The 20,878-nt window shown below is 36.0% G+C and overlaps 1 protein-coding gene and 1 non-coding gene across 16 annotated transcripts in view; one reads left to right on the forward strand and one right to left on the reverse strand.

Annotated features, from left to right (window-relative positions):
- Window positions 1-20,878, forward strand: part of IKZF2 (IKAROS family zinc finger 2) — a 163,748-nt gene that overhangs the window by 52,807 nt on the left and 90,063 nt on the right. The window lies entirely within an intron of this gene.
- On the reverse strand, window positions 12,657-12,763 carry LOC128772850 (U6 spliceosomal RNA). The gene has a single exon (XR_008416966.1). It is a non-coding gene; the product is annotated as a U6 spliceosomal RNA (small nuclear RNA).

A 20,878-nucleotide genomic window follows, 5' to 3' on the forward strand; every position in this document is an offset into this window, starting at 1 on the left:
TATTTTCCCTAATTGTCCAAAATTTGTAAAACAAACACTTACTAAAGATTGAGATGTAGTTTTATTTTAAGAAGACCTTTCCTTTCAGGGAATGGAAGTAGCAATAGGAAAGGTTAGAGATTTCCTATTCTTTTCCTTGGGAAAAAAAAAAAAAAGCCCATTCATCCTTTGTCATTTTATATTCATTCATTCATTTTTTCATTCTGTCTACATTTTATTAAGTGCCCACTGAGCTTATATTAAGCCTTTCGTTTTTAGTTGCTGATTTGATAAATCAGAGGATTATTTTCTGTAAGCATTAATAAAATATTTTTTGATTAGCCTTTTATGATTTTTTTATTAAGTTGTCAGTCCAGGCTTTGGAGACAGTCACAGGGTTTCCATTAGCTGTGATAAACATGTATACATGTCTGTCTGTCTCTCTGTCATCACTTATCACAATCTATCATTATTTACCCCCAAAAATAGTTAACTACTGAGTGACCTTGTATGAATAAATTAATACTTCTGAGCCTCACTTGACATACCTATATAAAGAAAAGTGGATTATGCTTATTTGTTAAGATTGTTAGAATTAGATTAAATGTATATTTAAACCTCCTGTATAGTATTTGGAACATGATGGGCTCTCAGTAGCTTTTAATTCTTATGTTTATATTACCATTACTGTGATCACTTTATGGATTTAAGCCTCAGGTTATTTCCTTGCCTCCATGCCATGTTACTACTTTTATTTTTCCAGTACTACCTATCCCACAGTATTCTAGAGTAAAAAGGTACTCTTTTCATCTACCTCATTTGTCATACTTGCTTCTGTCTTGGTGCCTTCACACATGCTATTGCACGGTAGCAGAGTATTACTGAGGAAGCACTACTTTCCTCTGTGCCACCTCCCCCTTCCTCTGGTATAGTGTGAATGTGACAAAAGGGGTAAAATATTTCATTATTAGTTAAATAAAGAGTATATTTTTCTATAGATTCAATATAATTGAGACCTTTTCTCTTAAATATTGTACAGTCTTATTAAGACTCATTTTACTGTATACTGTTGGTTCTTATGTATTCTTTTTGTTAGTTTCTGATAATGAGTTATTGAAAACTTAAGAGATTGACATCTTATTTCTTCTTAAAATTTCATATTGCTTCTATGTCAGAAACAAAGAAGAGGTGCAGAAATAACCTCCAGACTTGCCTTGGTGAACTGTGGACTGCTTTGGTGTATTTTTGTTTGTACCGTCAAGCACTATACAGCACTGAGCATTTTAATTCAATATTGGAAATCCAATCTGCAATTTTATCTTTTTCCGCTTTCACTTTATGCTTCAAGAGCTTATCATTACTTTTGTTCCCGCTGGGTAAAAGTTGGGCAAACAGATACCTTGGCAACTCCTACCAGTACCACACCTTGGCTTTCCTGGGTACAGAAAGCAGTCAATTATTTCTGGGAGTATACGTGTGTCCCACCTGAAAGATGCCACTCACAAATTCCAGTTAAAATATATTATAACCGAAAAACTGAAAATTGCTTAACTTTAAAAATATGTATCATATGTGCTTCTTCCCTGGTTCTAACCAACAGAGTGAAAATTCTGTGTATCAGATTCAAGTCTCAGCCTGGAAATCACTTCCTATTGGCTTGCATGGTGACACTGTTCTAACTGTCCGTTTTGAATACTAGTAACCCGTCATGGATCAGTTGTCTGAAATGGCGGGTTTATTTGTTAAGGGAGGAATGACATTATTTTCTGTCCTTTAGACAGAGCTAAGGTGAGAATAAAGCGGTAAGAATGTTCCTTTGCACTTTAGGTGTGAATGTACTATCATTTGTGCTACTGATTTGATTGCCACAGCTACTATCATTAGCATCTTGGACCAAATGTGGAACAAGCTGTACTGTATTTCATGTGTGATGGAGTACAGAGACTGATTAAAAGTACTCTGAAAGGTCCTGGATTATTCATCTGATAGCTATTTGTGGCCTCATGTGTTTGAGTCCTGAAGTTATTTTCATTTTTTGGACGTTAAGCGTTTTTAAACATTGCTTTTTGAAATGAAATATGAATTTAATTTGGGCCTGGGAAATGCTTTTCTCTTGTTGAAACTAATTTGCTTTTGTAATCTCAGAATCCTCTTCATAGTAGGTTGTGTCAGTCACTAGAAAAACCTCACTGTGGAGGAAGCTTGTAGATCACAAGTCCTTTTCCTAGTGCATTCTTAAAGCCGTCTGGAGTGAAGGTGCCTACCCACTCCATCTCTGATACCTTTCCTGGACTGCCTTATGTAAGGAAACTTCTAGTTTGCCGTACAACAGATTAGAGAAATAACAAGTAATGTTGCTTTAGAGACTGCCTCTCACTTTCATCTCCAATCCTCAATACTATGTAGTGTTTTAAATAACTAGTGAAAACATTTCATGGTTTCTGAGTTTTTTTTAAAGGCAGTTTTGAAAGGTATGAAGTAATTTATTGATAAACCAAACTTTGTCATTATAGACACAAGAATGTTTTCTGTCCATCTCATTTTGGTTTGAATGTATTATTAACTTGTTAGGCATATAGGAGATTTTCTTTCATCAATAAAGGGATATAAGTATATAAAAGGTTAACCCTAGTGAAGTTCTGTGTAGGTAGGGTCTATATTGTTAAGTTATTGGCATTAATGTCAAAACTGATAAGAAGTTGTGTTGAAACCATAAAAGAAGAGAAATAGGTATTATATATTCAATTAGGAAAAATAAACAATTTAATGTATTATTGATTTTGTTGGCCTTATATTATTGGGACTTTTCTTTAACTCTATACAGGTACAGTAGCAACAGGTTTTGTTAAAGTTGCCAAACGTCCAAAACATATTGTAATTAGATTAGTATGAGGAACTTCTTTTAATTATTTACATGTGAGGTTACTCTTATTGTTTGTTTCTCATAGTTTATTTAGTGACTGTTCTACGGGATAGAAGTTATTGTGTACTTCTCTGTTCTAAATCAGTATTAAGTTAAAGTGCCGTTTCTTCAATGATGTTTTAAGATCAAAAATTAAATATGTGGAGTTTTTTAATGTTTATTTTTACTTATTTTGAGAAGGGAAAGGGGCAGAGAGAGAGGGAGAGAGAGGATCTCAAGCAGGCTCTGTGCTGACAGTGCAGAGACCAACATGAGGCTCAATCTCACAAACTGTTCGATCTTGACCCAAGCCAAAATCAAGAGTTGGATGCCTCACCAACTGAGCTACCCAGGCGCCCATAAATATGTGTTTTTTATGAAGGGATGAATATAGTATACTGACTATTATACTTCTTAAAAATTGGTACCTGAGTTAAATTGAGATCCATGTGAGTGAAATATCATTCATGAGAAGGATTCTTAAATTCTAATTTTAGTTTATTACAAAACCGTCACTAGCCATCATTTCTAAATTCAAGTATGCATTCTCTGTAACAAAGATATAGGGCCTACTTGATATGTGGTTTGTGGACTGGGAAGTGTTTGTTACCTGTCTGTCTTGAAATAAATACAGAAATTAAATAAGTTGTTTAAAACTTTTGTAAAAACTTGACACAGTAACAAAATTGGGAGATTGTATTTTGTGTTTTTCAAATTTCACTTCTTTGCATTATGTGAAGGTATTTGAGACAAATTGGAAGTTAAAACAAAAATGTCCTTCACAGAGTGTTTGACAAGCACTGCTTTAGATGACATGAGGAGGGTCATCTATGTACCCAGTGTCAATTACCTAAAAATGCCATACATTAAAATGTAAACATATCCCAAACCAACTTATATAACCTACTTGTGTAAATAACCATATAATTTTTATAAAGGAAACTAAAGTGAAAAATGAAAGCTAATTTTTTTATTGCATCTAAACCAGCAGAACTTTTATTCTTATGCCTAAGTATCATTTATTAAGTGCTTATAATGTTCCAGGTATGAGCTTATTTTATCTCAATGTGAAAAAAGCACATTGGAGTGGGTTCCATATTATCCTCATTCTAAAGATGAGGATGAGGGGGAGGGTTGTTAAACATGGTAAATTTTGTATGTTGGGCTAGGAGATGGTGTTTTCTAATTTATATTCCAGAATTTTAGGACTTTCTTTTTTAGTCCTAGAAGCAAAAAAGAGAGTTTTTTATGTTTCAGTAGATTTTAATGTTTTTACTTGTATCATGCTTTAAAATCAGGAGCTGGTTGGAGGTAGAAGAAAGCTCAAGTATTTGGAGATCTTCAGTGGTAAATTGGCCGAGGAGATTAAGATGAGGCTTCACCACACAGGTCGATTTTGACCTCAAAGTCTATTAGTGTAAATTACTAATAACGTAGAATTTTAGGGATAATGTTTTCAAGTTATAGTTGATACTGTTTGTCAAGTAGAATCCTTCTTCCCAAAAAGGAGATGAGAAGTGATTTATCAAAATGACATCCCTACTCTTTTTTTTTTTTAATTTTTTTTTTTAACGTTTATTTATTTTTGAGACAGAGAGAGACAGAGCATGAATGGGGGAGGGTCAGAGAGAGAGGGAGACACAGAATCGGAAGCAGGCTCCAGGCTCCGAGCTGTCAGCACAGAGCCCGACGCGGGGCTCGAACTCACGGACCGTGAGATCATGACCTGAGCTGAAGTCGGACGCTTAACCGACCAAGCCACCCAGGCGCCCCAATATCCCTACTCTTGATGTGGACGTAGATACTCAGCTCTTAAGAAGCATGTATATAATATTTGCATGTAATAAAGTAATGCTTCAGATATTTTTCCCTTTCCCCAGCCTCTTCCATAACCTATATTCTCTTTATCTTTGCAAATGAAAAACAGGAAGGAAGGAAGACAGGCAGGAAGAGAAGGACGAAAGTTAACTTTCCTCATGTAGAGTCCTCAGTGAAATAAGCCTTTGGATCTTAATCAGTAGATGGGTAAATTCAGTTGGTTTACTAGATGTTTTCACTTCTCTAAAAATCTATAATTCAACTAGTTAATACTTAGTTGGATTTATATTTTGTCTTCATTTGGTTAATTCTACCACTGATCATTGATGTGTCCATCTGCCTGATAGCCTTTGGACAGTGCTTAAAGATTGAGGATAAAAACTATCAAGGGCAGAACTAGAAGAGGTGACTGACTCCTGATTCTCTGCTGCCCTTGAAGGCACTGGATAATGGAGAAACAAGTGCCTGCATGTGTTGGATTTTGTTAGTTGGATACAGCTCCAGCAAAGAGAAGATTGAGGTCACGTCAGCACCCTGGAAGGCTGGGAAGCTGGAACTGGAGCAGCTGAGCCAATCCCTAGACAAACAGGTTTTAACCAGGACAGAGTGAGAGAGTGCTTTGCTTTGGGGACTCTTTGCCCATCACCTAAGGCATTGATTCTATTCACATCGTTTCCTTCTGTCTGTTCATTTTTGTATAGAATACATACGTTATGAAGACTTAACTTCTCTTTATATAGCAAAAAGTAATTGCTGATTTTTATGTTAGACTTTGAGTGTTTTTCTTTTTAATTTTTCAGAGTAAAAGCAGAGGAAATATTAGTTCTGTAATTAATGTAGCATAATGAAAAAAATTCATGGAAATAGTAAGGCTGATCTTTTGTTTAGTATTTTGCATAAAGTTAAATGTAGATTAAATGTACTTAATGAAGTGTTTAAATATTTCCAGGTTATGCAGTATCAGATGCACAAACCTCTTTTGACTGTAGAATGAGATTTCCTTATAATTACTGTAAATGGAGACTTGGATTTTAGTCTCAGATTTTTTACTGACTTCCATTATACATTTTTGCAAGTCACTTTATTCCTCTATAACTTATTTCCTCTTAAGTAATATATAGTTCAGTGGTTCTTAACTCTGGCTACACATTAGAATCATCTGGGGATGTTTAAAAAATCCTAATGTTTTGGCCCATTCTAGACCAATTTAATCAAAATCTTTAGGGGTGGGGCTCAGGCGTCAATAATGATTTGTGAATTTCCCTAAATAAATTGATCCACAGTGAAGGTCTAGAACCATTGGTATAGACTCATGTACCTGACCTAACTTGTGGGATTTTCTGAAGTTAATTAATACATATTAACTATTTTAATCACTCTTGCAGAAAGTAATCTTTTGCAAAGTATCTTTTGTTTTTTAATATTGAGTTGGAAAAGGGTTCATTTGATCCTTTCATATGATCCTATACTTTAGTGGATTATATTCAACTGTTAATAGAATATAAAAATGTTTGGCGATGGATATTGTAAATATGTAATTATATCCTATTTTAATCCCACGTCTAATTACAAGTAAATAACTTATTTGTCAACAAGTATATACTGACAGAAAGGTGGGAGAGGGAGGAGTGAAACATAAGGGAATGATATTTATTGAGCACCTCTGTGGGCTATGTGCCAGGTTCTGTAATACAACAACCTCTAATGAAGGAATCACTATTGCCCCTATACATGAAGAAACTGGGACTAGTTTTTTAATTAAAATTATTATATTTTATTAAGACATATAATCTCATGGATATGATTGATCTTAAAAGTTATCTAACTAACTTGTCTACTGGACATGAAAGCTAAATGTGGAGGTTTCTGGATATTTAAAAAATACTAAATCAGGAATGAACCTTGGGATTTAAGTTACTATCAGCAAAAGTAAATATAGTAGAAAAAATAAGCCCAGAGAAATAGAATTGTATTACATTTTACATTACAGATTATATAGTGTAACTATTTGCTTAACTGTACAGAATTTTATTTTTACTTTATTTGGTAATTTAGCAGAGATGAAATTTTATTTTGATTATTTAGATATGATTTTTTAGTAATAAAATGTTTTAAAATATTTATCATTTTACATTATGAGTCTGATTATTTCCAATTATTGCATATTTTTACAAACAATAATGTTTTTAAAATAATTTTTAAAAATTTATTTATTTTGAGAGAATGAAAGAAAGAGAACAAGCTGGGGGGAGGCAGAGAGAGAGAGACAGAGACAGAGAATCCCAAGCAGGCTCTACCCTGCCAGTGTGAAGCCTGGTATGGGGTTCAAATTCAAGGACTGTGAGATCCTGACCTGAGCTGAAACCAAGAGTCGGTGGCTTAACTGACTGAGCCACCCAAGCACGCCAGAAACACAATAGTTAACTTGAATATCTAAAATGATTCCACAGTTGTATTAATTAGCACAGTAAGCCATGTTATTACATAAAGCATACCATTAGCCTTGATTTTACTACCTGTTCAATGTATTATCTCTTAAAATATAAAGACAATAGCTTAGTCTTTCAGTGACTGATATTGGCACATTTCAACATTTTTATCACATGAGTTAATAGCTTGCACAACAAACTCATCTTAAAATGTTTTAAAAATAAGAAAAAAGAAGGAAACGTTCATCCTTCTCCAAGTTCATGTTGCATCATGAAATACACCTTATAACAAGAAATATCATGTTTCACTCATGATATTAGAAAGATGAAAACCAGTGAGATTATTTTACATTGCTAATGTTGCACTGGTTTGATTTGATAACATTATTGGTAATATTGATGTTTTTGAATATTACTCATACTCATAGTAGTATAAATTCATGCCCTATTTTCAAAAGAAATTTTATAGTATATATACAGGACCCCCAATGTCCATGCTGGTTTTTTAACCTACTAATGCTAGTGCCTCTTTTAAACACGCTGATCTTAAGAAACTAGGCAGAAATACGGACAGAAGATTATGGTCACTGAACATTATAATTGGAAATTATTTTTGGAAATAATGCTTAAGTTATCATTATTCTGTTTATGAAATATTATGTAACAGTGGGAAAGGTTTATACCGATTTAGAGGAGTAAAACAGTATATAGCGTATATTATATATGTCTACAACTTGTTTATTAATATTTATTTATTTATTTATTTATTTATTTATTTATTTATTTATTTTCAACTCTCCTTGAAAAGATATGATGGAGAGATGTGCTAAAATGAATGTTAAAAGTAGGGGTAGGTTCGTGGATGTTTCTGTATCTCTGTGTTCACCGATCTTATATAATGAGGGCTTGTTGCTTTGATAATTAGAAAGAAGAATATCTGGGGCACCTGGGTGGTTCAGTCGGTTAAGCGTCTGACTTCAGCTCAGGTCATGATCTCATGATTTGTGAGTTCAAGCCTGGAGCCTGACAGCTCAGAGCTTGGAGCCTGCTTTGGATTCTGTGTCTCCCTCTGTCTCTGCTCCTCCCCTGCTCATGCTGTGTCTCCCTCTCAAAAATAAATAAAACATTTAAAAAATTTAAAAAAATTAAGAAAGAAAAATATCAAACTAATTTTACCTATAATTATCCACAGCTTTATTTTGGGGGCCACGCTAGAGTTGCTGTTCTTAGATATTTTTACATATTCTTAGACATTTTTAGAGTCAGTCTTTTAGCCAGTAAGTTTATTAAATTTGTATCAAGTTTAGAGTATGATGTTCTCTTGATCAAACAACTTATGCTCAGAGAATGGGTGCTGTTTTTAGAGATTTCAGCTATCCATTCTTCTCCAGTTCCTCTTTTATGCTTTTCTGAGCATGTTTTCCAGGTTATCTTCCCAAAGGCATGATGTTAAGTAGTCACTGTAACCCAGACATAGGTTCCTTACAAGTATCAACTGATACTAAGGAAACTGCAAATGGTATTCTTTTACTCCACGTCATAATATTTATATTTTCAATACCTGTAATTCTCTCTTTAGCAAATGGAAACAATTTCCTTAGATGAGCTAGAAATACTAGATTCGAATTTTTTTCCTGAGTTTGCTTTTGCTGAAATACATGCAATAACTTATTTTTCTTTAGATTTAGTGGAATAGCAAAATACACAACTTAGCATAAATTGAAATGTCCACTTGTTCTTCAGCCTTTCATTAATAGACATCTATGGTAAGAAACTTAAGTAGGACTTAAGTAAAACTAGCTCAAAAAGCAATCTCAGGGCTCCTGGGTGGCTCAGTCGGTTGAGCATCCGACTTCAGCTCAGGTCATGATCTCACACTCCATGAGTTCGAGCCCCACGTCAGGCTCTGTGCTGACAGCTCAGAGCCTGGAGCCCGCTTCAGATTCTGTGTCTCCCCCTCTCTTGCCCCTCCCATGCTCATGCTCAGTCTCTCTCTGTCTCAAAAATAAATAAAAACATTAAAAAAATTTTTAAAAAAAGCAATCTCAAAGTTGTATTAGTTTTCATAGAAGTAGTTTTAGAATTGATTGTTGAAATGTTTATTGTGTACCATTCAACAATTAAAGGTGCATGTAATATTAAAATAAGTAATACATGCATGGTTTTAAATTTTTGACTCTTCAGTGTTTAAACTATTTTCATTATCTAGGTAAGCCTTTATTGTTGTGTTCCTCTCCATTGAAGACTAAATTTTTATATTTTTTCAGCTTGTGATGTTTGACTTTTCCCTCATAAGATCATTTTATTGTTAGTCATTCATGCAGTTCTCATTTATCCATTTTGTTCATGTAACAACCATTTATAGAGGGCTTACTATGTGTGGAACACTTTTTTTCCTAGGTCATAGATCTTCTTATCAGAATATTTCAATTAAATTAGTTGGGTGGCTAATTTGGATCTACTTATTTTTGCAGTCTTAGAATATTTTTTTTATTAAAAAATTTTTTTTAACATTTATTCATTTTTGAAAGGCAGAGAGAGACAGAGCACGAATGGTGGTGTGAAGGCAGAGAGAGAGAGGGAGACACAGAAACAGAAGCAGGCTCCAGGCTCCGAGCTATCAGCACAGAGCCCGACTTGGGGCTCGAACTCATGGACCGCAAGATCATGACCTGAATGGAAGTCGGCCACTTAACCGACAGCCACCCAGGTGCCCCCAGTCTTAGAATATTTTTTAATTCAGTGATTCTCATTTAATTGTTCAACCGTCAGTATGTTGACATAGTTTGATCTGGTGAGGACTGTTCCCAGCTTATACACACCTTCTCAGTGCTTTCTCACAAGGCACAGAAAGGGTAGGGATATGGGTGAGAGAGAGAGAGGGAGAGGGAAGCTCTCTGGTATCTCTTCCTAAAAGGTGACTAACCTCATTATGAGGGTCCTATCCTCACGACCTCATCTAAACCTAATGATCTCTCCAAAAAGCCCCATCTTCAACATAAGAATTTTGGAAAGACACAGTTCAGTCCATAGCAATCAGTAGATTTAAAAAAATTACCCAAATGATTCTAGAATGCATCCTGGATTGAGGATCACTGTTTTAAATGGATTTTGGGTTTATTGAATGATTTGTTCAGCTTGCAATATTATATAACATCCTAATTTTTAATTTAATGGTATATTTTGGTCAGTTTTAATTTGTTTTATTCTAAAATCTATCATTCATTATAGTGTTTACTTAAAGAGCTTATCTACAGTTATCACATTTAAACTGTTTTTTCCTTAGTTTTTCTCAAAGTCTTCAACTTTGAGTTCTGAATTTAAGATTTATGTTTCTAGCTGCCTTTATGATGTTTACAAGTAACTATAACATCTCAAGTTCAACACATTAAAAATTCAGATTTTTTCCCTGCCACTGCATTCAAATTTATTCTTTGTAAAATATCTTATCTCTGTCATTAGTATAACCCTGTACTCTATAGGGTTCTTCAGGCTTGAAATCTTGAACTCATTGGTTACTTAATGTTTTTTGTTTCTCATACTTAGTCTTCTAGTTTCTTATTTTGTTTCCCTTGAGATTTCTTTTGATTTGATCCTGTCCTCTCTTATCCTACTGTCCCTTGTCCCATCTAGGCTTTATTTACTTGGGGATGATATTCACCCAGTACTCACAGGTACAGTTATACTGATTGCTAAAATATTAAAATGCTTCTCTACAGGTTTGAGAAATAGCCTTTTCCCCAGTTCCCTTGAGTCATCCCCTACCCTGGCCTCTGCAAGTGCTGAGTACCCCCCCCCCGGGCACCTGCAGCTATCTTTTATGGGAACTGTTGCCTGTTCCTCATGCACCAGTTTATGCAATTGATATGGAAAATATCACCCCTGTCTTTACTTTGAGTTTCATAATTATTATGGTAGATTAGTAGCTTCTTACTGGCCCTTGACCTCTGCCTACTTTTCCCTCTCACGGAGTCATCATATCCAGGTGGCTCTTCCTAATTTCTTTACTCTTCTGATCAAGAGATGGAACTCAGTTCAGACTCTTTATCAACTGACCTTACCATTTCTGCCTAACCTGTTGCTCCATACCTCTCCCAATGAGTCAGATTGATCTTCTAACATAAGATGTTCTCCTTTCCCTTCTTATGTTTGCCTTTGTTCATTTTCACACCTCTGAAATTCTCTCTCTTGTGCGATTCCACGTGAAAGATTTCTGTTAAATTCTATTTCAGTTTTATCTTAGGTAATTCTTCCTTGAAACTTGCACTGACGTCCCAGATTATAATGACCTCCTCTTCTTAGAATCCATACAGCAGACTATATCTTATAAAGTATTAGTTTCAGAACTAGAAAGTTAGAGTTTGTGTAGTTGATGTTGCTTTCTATCTCAGGAGTCCTTTCTGCAAAACCTTTGATGTACACTGAAGATTTTTTCCAAGCCTGTAAAGCTGGTGGTGCTGTTGGGCACTCCTAGTTATTATTCAGTTTTGAAATATTTCCTGATGTTTTATGTGCCAAGCACTGAATTTGCCCTGCAGTAATGAACAAAACAGACGTGGCTCTGGCCTTATACAGCTTACAGTCCAATATATGAGAAGACATTAAAAATTAAGCATACACAGAAATGTATAATACTGATTTATGATAGGTACTGCAAAGTCAAAGAACAGGGAGATAATGAAAAAGAGCATTAGGGCCTTAGTTTACATTGAATATTTAGAACAGGTGAAATTTAAGGTGAAGAGTTGGTAAGGAGGGGGTACACACAGAGCTGTAGTGTGTGAGAGATTAGTGTACACATTGTGTGCAACAACCCTAAGGTAGGCAAGTGTTTTTGTTCATCAAAGAAGTGAAAGAAGACAAGCAGCCCTAGTATTTTTTTTTTAACATTTTTTTTTTAATTTATTTTTGAGACAGAGAGAGACAGAGCATGAACAGGGGAGGGTCAGAGAGAGGGAGACACAGAATCTGAAACAGGCTCCAGGCTCTGAGCTGTCAGCACAGAGCCCGACGCGGGGCTCGAACTCACGGACCGCGAGATCATGACCTGAGCCGAAGTTGGCCGCCCAACCGACTGAGCCACCCAGGCGCCCCAAGCAGCCCTAGTATTTTTGAGCAAGATGAAGGATGGGCCCGGTGGCTGGAAAGGTGGGAAGGAGCCCTATGACATTATACTTTCTTGTAGATCATAGGAAGACGTTTGTATTTTTATCCTAATTCAAATGAGCAGCTACTGAAAGATTTTGAATACTGCCTTGACAGGATTCGATTTATGTTTTTTGGGGATGAGGGGCAGATTTTTAAACTTAGAAAGGCTGATTTTCTGTATTACTTAAATGGCTTCCTTAGTTCTGGAAATGTAGAGCAAGTACACAGTCATTGTTGTAGAGTAGAAAGTTTTCTGATTTCATTAATATAAGACTTCTGCCTCCAGGGAATGCAGGTATGTTCTGCTCTGTAAAGCTGGTTTCTAGGGAGGAGGAGATCAATTTACATAAGATGCTCAGGGTTTTGGTTTTTTTTTTTTTTTTTTTATGGAATGCTTCACGAATTTGCGTGTCATCCTTGCGCAGGGGCCATGCTAATCTTCTCTGTATCGTTCCAATTTTAGTATATGTGCTGCCGAAGCGAGCACTGCTCAGGGTTTTCTGGGAGAGAAAAAACTAATACCTGGTCTCTGTTGGGATGGAGCTATGTGGCCCTATCTCCCCCACAAAAAACAAACAAACAAACAAACAAAAACAAAAAAACAGGGACCCCTGGGTGGCCTCATAGTTCATGAGTTCAAGCTCCGTGTTGGGCTCTGTGCTGACAGCTCGGAACCTAGAGCCCACTTCAGAGTCTATGTCTCCCCCTCTCTCTGCTACAACTCTGCTTGTGCTCTCCCTCTCTGTTTCTTAAAAATAAATGAATATTTCAAAAAAAATTAATTAAAAAAATATCTCAAGAAAGGGCAATAAGAGTCCTGAAATAAAAATACCTTAAGGAAAACATTATTTGAGGACAGTAAAGGGGAACCTAGGTTGGGGACCAAACTCAGAAGAGCTTCTTAGCTTCTGAGGCTAATGCTGGAAAGTAGTATAGATGTCCTGAGGGTAATTGTACACTGAGGAAGAGCAGTTGATAATGGTAAGTGTAAACCACTGTGGCTTGAATAGGGAGCCAGTATTAGACCAGCGTTCATGAGTGATAAAAGACCAGTAGCCTCAGAGGTAGCAAAGTAATCAGTACTTTCTACTCTTCTTTGAAGTATGGTAGGTAGACTGTACTTCTAGGGCAAGTGAGAGCTCTCATCAGTTATATTTAAAGTAAACATTTAATATGACCATAATTGTACCTTGAGATGATAGAGCACGCTATTATGGTTACAGGTTATAAAAGATGGGTTATAATTGTGTTTTAGAACATGGATTAGAAAATTGCAAAAGAAAAATGGGGAAACTAGTGAACATAAGAAAACCAGTAATAGTGATGTAAAATGTATTAATTAGAACTAGAGTGATAGTGGCAGAGAGAAGTGAAGTATTTTTTTATTAAGATCTCAGACCTTTCCTGCAAGAACTTTGTTGATCCTGTATCTTCTATATATCTAGCCTTGAGCTTTCATATCTACCTTTCTGCTCTTTGTCTCCTACTTAAACATCTCTAATTCCTTCAATGTTTCCTCAGTTAGATAATTTCTGGAATCCAGACATAGCCATTCAGGGATCAGGTATCCTTATCAGCTTGTGTCATCCACAGGTTTGCTAAATATGCCTTGCATGCTTTTTTTCATTCCGGTTATAGTAGCCCTGTGGCATAGGACTTGAGACTTCTCATCAAGTTAACATCTTTCCTTAATCAATTCTTTTTGGGTGTGGTTGTTCAGCCTGTTATGAATGTACCTAACTCATGTTATTTCCTGCATATTTCTCTATTTTGACCTCAAGAATATCCTGAGAGGTTTCTTTGATGTGCAGTTAAGTTCAGGATAGACAAAGTTCACGTTTTCTTTATCTACCAGTATAATAAATTGAATCAATAATAAAAATGTTATTTTTAGTGAACCCATAGTGGAACTCTTTTTAAAGTGGTTACATAAACATTTGCCTACTGATTTTAGTGGGTTCATTGCAAGTTTATTTATCTGAGATTTGCAGAATTCGCCTCCTTTGCCTTTCAAAAGGTTCTTACAGTAGTTTCTTGATCACTTGTGCATTTCCTTTGAGGTCCATGGAATGTATCTCATCTGAGCTTGTATTAATTTTATGGGACTGCCATATCAAAGTACCACAGACTGGGTGGCTTAAACCATATAGATTTATTGTTTCAAAGTTCTGGAGGCTAGCTATCTGAGATCCAGGTGTCATCAGTGCTGGTTGCTTCTGGGACATATAAAGGAGAATCTGTTCCGGGCCTCCCTCCTAGATGTTGGTGGTTTGGCATTCCTTGACCTCTTGATGCATCACCCTGATCTTTACCTTCATGTTCACATGGCTTTTTTTCTGAATGCATGTCTATGCCCAGATTTCCTTCCTTTATAAGGTGACCAGTCATACCTTATCTTAACTGATTGCATATGCAATTTTTAGAAAGCTTTAATTTTTAAATTGGTTTATTTCTTGGTGAAAATAAAGTTTGACATAAAATAATTTCATTTGACTATATAATTCCCTCTGTATATGGCCAGAGCATCAAATAAAAGTGTAAGTGTCAAAATAAATGAGTCTAGAGCTGATGACACAAAAAGATGATGTTTGTTTACTCTCCATTAGAAATTTTTTAAAAAAATACAAGAAATAGAGTAAAAGAAAACAACAACAACAACAAGAACTGGGCTTCACCTATAGGTGAACCTAGATGTTACAGACCTCACCAGCCTGTGACTTTCATAAAAAGACACATATACTTTAGTGAACAGATTAAGGGAGTTGAGGTTCTGCAGTAGCAACCCCACTGGCCTGACTCATGGAAATTAGCCCCTTCACAGTGTTCCAAGTTACCTGGGGACCCACTGTCACTTCATAGATGTCTGAAAACCATTCACTTAGTTGTGACTACCACACACTGCCTTGCCATTCCTCCTCTGGCTTCCAGATGTCCACATCTGTAGCTCAACAAGTTCTTGGCAAAGATCCTTTCTTGTCACTACCTGTAAGGAGGAAACCAGGGCTCATATCAAGGATGCCATCTGTGGCTTCTGAGATTTTTTGTGTGTGTGGGGAACCCTTTCCCCAATTCTGCCATACTGTATCATCTCGGCTTTAAGCAAACTCTTCTAAGTGCCCAGAATATCAGTAAGTGCCTCTTGGTCAGTCTCTAGCCATAATCACTTTTCCAGATTTTCATTTCCTATGAAACAGTTCCATCATTTTTTTTGGCCTTCATTTCTCTCTGTAAAAATTTAATCTCAGGAAGGAGTTCCACAGGGAACAGATACCAGGCTGTACTTTTACCTTTTCTCCCCTTTGCAGAATGAAGGTTGTCATGCACATGACTGATTACAAACAGAATTGGGGCTAGAGACTAGAGGCTACTTTTTGGGCAGATCTGAAAGCCAAAATGTTTTGTTACATGAAAGCATTAGATTTACAAAAGGAAGATGTATCAGGATCATTCTGGGGAATTGTAAAGCATTGCTTATTTGGTGTATATGAGGAACGGAAAGACCAGTGTGGTCATAATGGTGTGAATAAGCAGAACAGTAACACCACTTTGGATACTCAGTGGCATGTAGACACAGGGAGCAGTGGTGCAAGCCAGGGGATGTTAAGGGGGCCCATGTGAAAGTGAACTACATGAAGGATGATGGTGGACTCACCAACCGGAGCTCCCACGAACGAGAGTGAGAATGATGAGGTGATGAGAAAAGGTCAGATGTATTGTGTAAGCAGAACCTATTGGACTTGCCTGTAGGTTAGAAATGGCATGTGGGGGAAAAGCGATCTTAGGAATGACTGCTAGTTTTGGGCCCAAGCAACCCTGTGAATAGTGATGTCATTCACAGATACGGGGGAAGTGGTCTGGGAAGAAGAGTGAATTTAGCGATTGGAGTGAAAAATTCTGTTTTGAACAGGTGAATTTGAGATGCATTTCTATAAGACATGCAGATAGAGATCTTGACTCTTAACCAAAAGGTCTTAGCCAAAGGATGGGAGAGCCAGAATGCTCTTATAGCACAGTGCAGTTTTGAAACTACTTTTACAGTGTAATCGAGGTTCAAAGCTGCCAGATATGTGAATATCATGCATGACTTTACTCCTGATATGTATAGCAGATCTTTTATGTGTGATACACTCTTTTTTTTTTTCCTGTCTTTATATCTTTTTGTTTTTCACAGATCTTTATTCTCTAAGATTTTGCTGCTTACTGATTATAAGATTTGGCTAAGCTACTTATTTTTTAAGAATTGGTGTTCTCAATATAAATGGGAGTAATATCACTTATTTCATTATTGTTTTGATGATTACATTAGATAATACTTGTGAAACTCATGGTATAGTGCCTACCATAAAGTTAGTACCTATTAAATATCTTCAGTTTTGACTATTATTTTTGGAAAAGGAATAATTATTTTTATTTTTTATTTTTTTAATGTTTGTTTTTAAGAGAGAGAGAGAGAGAGAGAGAGAGAGAGACAGAGTGTGAGTGGAGAGGCAAAGAAAGACAGAGGGAGACACAGAATCTGAAGCAGGCTCCAGGCTTTGAGCTGTTGGCACAGAGCCCGACTGGGGCTTGAACCCACGAATCATGAGATCATGACCTGAGTTGAAGTTGGCTACTTAACTGACTGAGCCACTCAGGCATGCCAGGAATATTATTTTTAAAGCTGATTTTAAATATGTTGGAATGAAATAGGCTATAAATGAGCAAATAATAATGGATTGTCATTTTCCATATACATCTATAAAGTGATTTTTTCTTATTTAAATGAGGTTGCTTACTATACATTTTAGAATTACAAAATATTAAAATCAGTATTTTGAATTTTATAAGACGTGGGGTTATTTTGAATTGTAAGTATGATTAGTGACTGATAGTTAATCTATGGTGCTTCTTAAGGTTTGCAATACCTTTATGCAAATCAAAATTCCCACAGAAATAGTGAGTCAAAATGAAGCAACAGGCAGTGTTTAAAACACATTTATTTCTCTGCTCTACCAGGATTAATCTCACCATACATTGTATGTCAAGACTTTTGATTTGCTCAGGTTTTCTGTTGATTTGACTTACCCTACTCTTTGCTTTAAAACCTAAGATTACTAATTTAAGTGTCCTGGTGTTATGAGACATGTTTTTTTTTTGTTTTTTTTTTTTAGAACAGAGTAAATGTATACTAGAGAATATAATGTGGAGACACTCCCTATTGCATTAACATGGAGATCTTTAAAGAGCAAAGGGTAGATCACTTAATAAAACCACAGTCTCTTCCTTGGCAATCGTGTTGAACCTGGAGGAAAGCCAGACATGGCCAGTATAAGGTTAGATTCCATTCCATCAGCATAATAGTTAATAATAGTTGACTGACAGGGATGTGAAGGGTGCCCTTTTTCCCTCCCCCTTCTACCCCTGTTCCAGACTAGCCTCTCTAGGGAATACGCCATTCCTTTCCCCATTCCTAAAATTCCTTGCTTGAGCATAGCCAGGGGCTGCTGGACTGGTGTCTGATTGTATAAGGGGTGGGGTGTCTCTTTGAAAGAGTTGTTAGTCCCTGTGGTTCCTGCTGAGGGAATCTAGAAATCTCCAAACATCTTGTAGGGATATGGAAAAAAAAGGTGAGCTGTCCCCACTTTGGCTAGTGTTTATGTGTGAAAAATAAGTGGCCTCCTGTTAATCACCTATACTAACTTCATACCTCATCAAGATCACTTCTGCTTCCCCACAGCCACAGGTGACATTCTTGTCCGTGGAAATTTAGTGCTATTTTAGTCTGATTTTTGTGAATCATACCTTATCTCATATACTATTTTGCACTGTTAAAATTATATTTTCAGGGAGTTTAGCACTAAAAAATTAGTAACACTTGCAACTTTATTCTCTTCCAGCCTGCCCACCCCTTCCTTCCTTCCTTCCTTCCTTCCTTCCTTCCTTCCTTCCTTCCTTCCTTCCTTCTTCCCTCCCTCCCGCCCTAGCCCTCTCCCTCTTTTCTTTCTTTCTCCTTTTCCTTTTCTCTCTTTTCTTTCTTTCTTTCTTTCTTTCTTTCTTTCTTTCTTTCTTTCCTTTTTTCTTTCTTTCCTTCCTTCCTTCTTTCTCTTCTTTTCTTTCTTCTTTTTAGATGCAGGTATTTGCAGGATAGGAACTATTCAAACAGTTACAACATTCCAGAGATTCTTTCCCTGGATTCTACATGTCTACATGCTAAGTTATATTTAAATAGTAAGAAGTATTGCTGAATAGTGAAGAACATAAGGCTCATTAGTGTAATGTTGAGGTGAAAATTCAAATGTTTTCCTAAGTCCAAGTGAAGTGGTGATTCCTATTCTAAGCAGTCTTGAGTTCTGTAATTCGGTGAAGTTAGTATTTGATGTTGCCTGCAGTTTGGGTTAGTGATCATTCTTTACCCCACATCTCACCACAACAGAGACACTTGCTAACTTTTAATCACCACCTTCTCAAGTTTAAGAACTTGGCCAGAGTGATCCCGGAAAGTCTCAACATTTTCCAGTGAGTAAAGTCCATCTCTTTGGGAGATCTTGACACCTATCATTAACAAGGGTGCAACCTCCTTAAGGATAATGGAGAATAAAGACCTGCTCTTCCATACACATAGCAGAACATAATGAGGTTATACATCAGGATAAGGTAATTCTTAAATGGAGTACATTGTATTGACTGGCAGTGTCTCCTCCTTCATTCTACAGATTATGTTGTGGGTTTCAGATGTTTTTCTCAGGTCAGTTTCCCTATCATTAATGCTGCAACACCTTTGCTGAACAGATAGCTACTCTCTCATTCTTTTATTACACCACAGTGAAACCAGCACACTGACTAAACCGAGTCAACTCCAGTTTACAAAAAAACTGGCTTTTGTAAGTAAGCTTTAAAAATAGTTTCTGGAATCAGAATACAGTGAACAAAGACAGACCTAAACCAGATTTAAAAACAAACAAACAAACAAACAAAAACCTCATTTAAGTGAAATCACATTTAAATATGTTAATATTTGATATTAATATGTTATTATACATGCCATTCAATCTGTAAGATATCCATGATGTATCACTTACTTTATTGGCGAATTTGGCTGGTAACATGAGCATGTGTCCAAGAGCTTTTCTATTTGATAGCATACATAATCTGGAAAATATTTAGTTGCTTTTAGCACCTTTTGATAAAAGAGAGATCCCATCTTCTTCTTTAAAAAAATGTTTACTAAAAATTGCATATAACACCTGTTTCTAAGTGTTTTTATAACAAATTAGAAGGGTAACTTGAGAAAGGATTCAATTTGTTTCAGTAAAGATTTTCTGAATATTACTATGTGTGTGTACTGTGTTAAGTACTTGGAATGCAGAGAAGAATAAGATTGTTCTCAGGTCACAGTGCATAGCTTAATAGAAGAGACAGTTAAATCATATCACTCCTCTTATAATCAGGGATCACTGCTCTGATAGAAGACATTAATTTTGCTAAAATTGGTCAGAAAGGGATATGCTTTGAGGCAATAACATTGGGGTTTTACCTGGAATGATGAAAGCAGGAGAATGAGGACAAACAAGGACATCCAGTGAAAAGGAATGTTGCATGAGCAAAGAGCAGTATGTCAGTGTGGTAGGGAAACAGGAAAGCACTGCAAAGTTTGCAAAATACGACTTCAACAAGGGTCATTGTTATTGCAGTTTTTCAGATTAGGAAAGTCATGCTAATATTTTTCATGTATGAAAGACTTTTTAAGTAATACCTATTTAATTTTGGGAGAGTGCAAGCAGAGAAGGAGCAGAGAGATGGGGACAAAGGATCCAAAGCAGGCTTTGTGCTGACAAGATGACAGCAGTGAGTCTGATGTGGGGCTCAAACTCACAAACTGCAAGACCACGACTGAGCAGAAGTCAGATGCTTAACTCACTGAGCCACCAGGTGCCCCTCATGTATGAAAGACTTTCAAATAATACATATCCCAGCAAAAGCATAGGATTGTGTAGCATCTTAGAAAATACTTAAAGAAGAGACAGTTGAGGGAAGTTGTTTTTTTTTTTTTTTTTTAGACTGCAGTCATGGAATGAGTAAGTCATTGGAATAAGAAGCAGAACATAGGAAATACAGTCAGTGATATTATAATAGTGATGTAATGGGACAGATGGTAGCTGTACTTAATGGTGAACATAACATTATGTATAAACTTGTCAAATCATTAAGTTGAACACCTGAAATTAGCGTCACATTATGTGTCAACTATACTCAAATTAATAAATTTTAAAAATTAAAAAAAAAATAAATGATATAGGCTGCAGAGGTTTTTAAATGAGTGATGAAGAGAATTTCCCCCCCGATTGAAATCTCTTAATATTTGATGGTAAAGTGAATCATGTCCTTTGCATATCCATTCATTCATTGATGTGTAGGACAATATTAATGGACTATCCACTACGTATCTAGTACTGTCTTTGGTAGTTGGGAAGACATCAGATGACTAAGATAGACTGATACCTGCCATCACAGAACATTAAGGTTATGGGAAAGTCATGATTTTTTTCAAGTATATTCCTGTTTTAGAGGGACACAGATGATTTTTTATTCATATGTTTTCTCATTTTATGACTTGCAAAAAATA

The sequence above is a fragment of the Panthera pardus genome, unplaced genomic scaffold (genome assembly GCF_024362965.1).
Source record: "Panthera pardus isolate Hobbes unplaced genomic scaffold, ASM2436296v1 HiC_scaffold_10, whole genome shotgun sequence".
NCBI classification, from domain to species: Eukaryota; Metazoa; Chordata; class Mammalia; order Carnivora; family Felidae; genus Panthera; species Panthera pardus.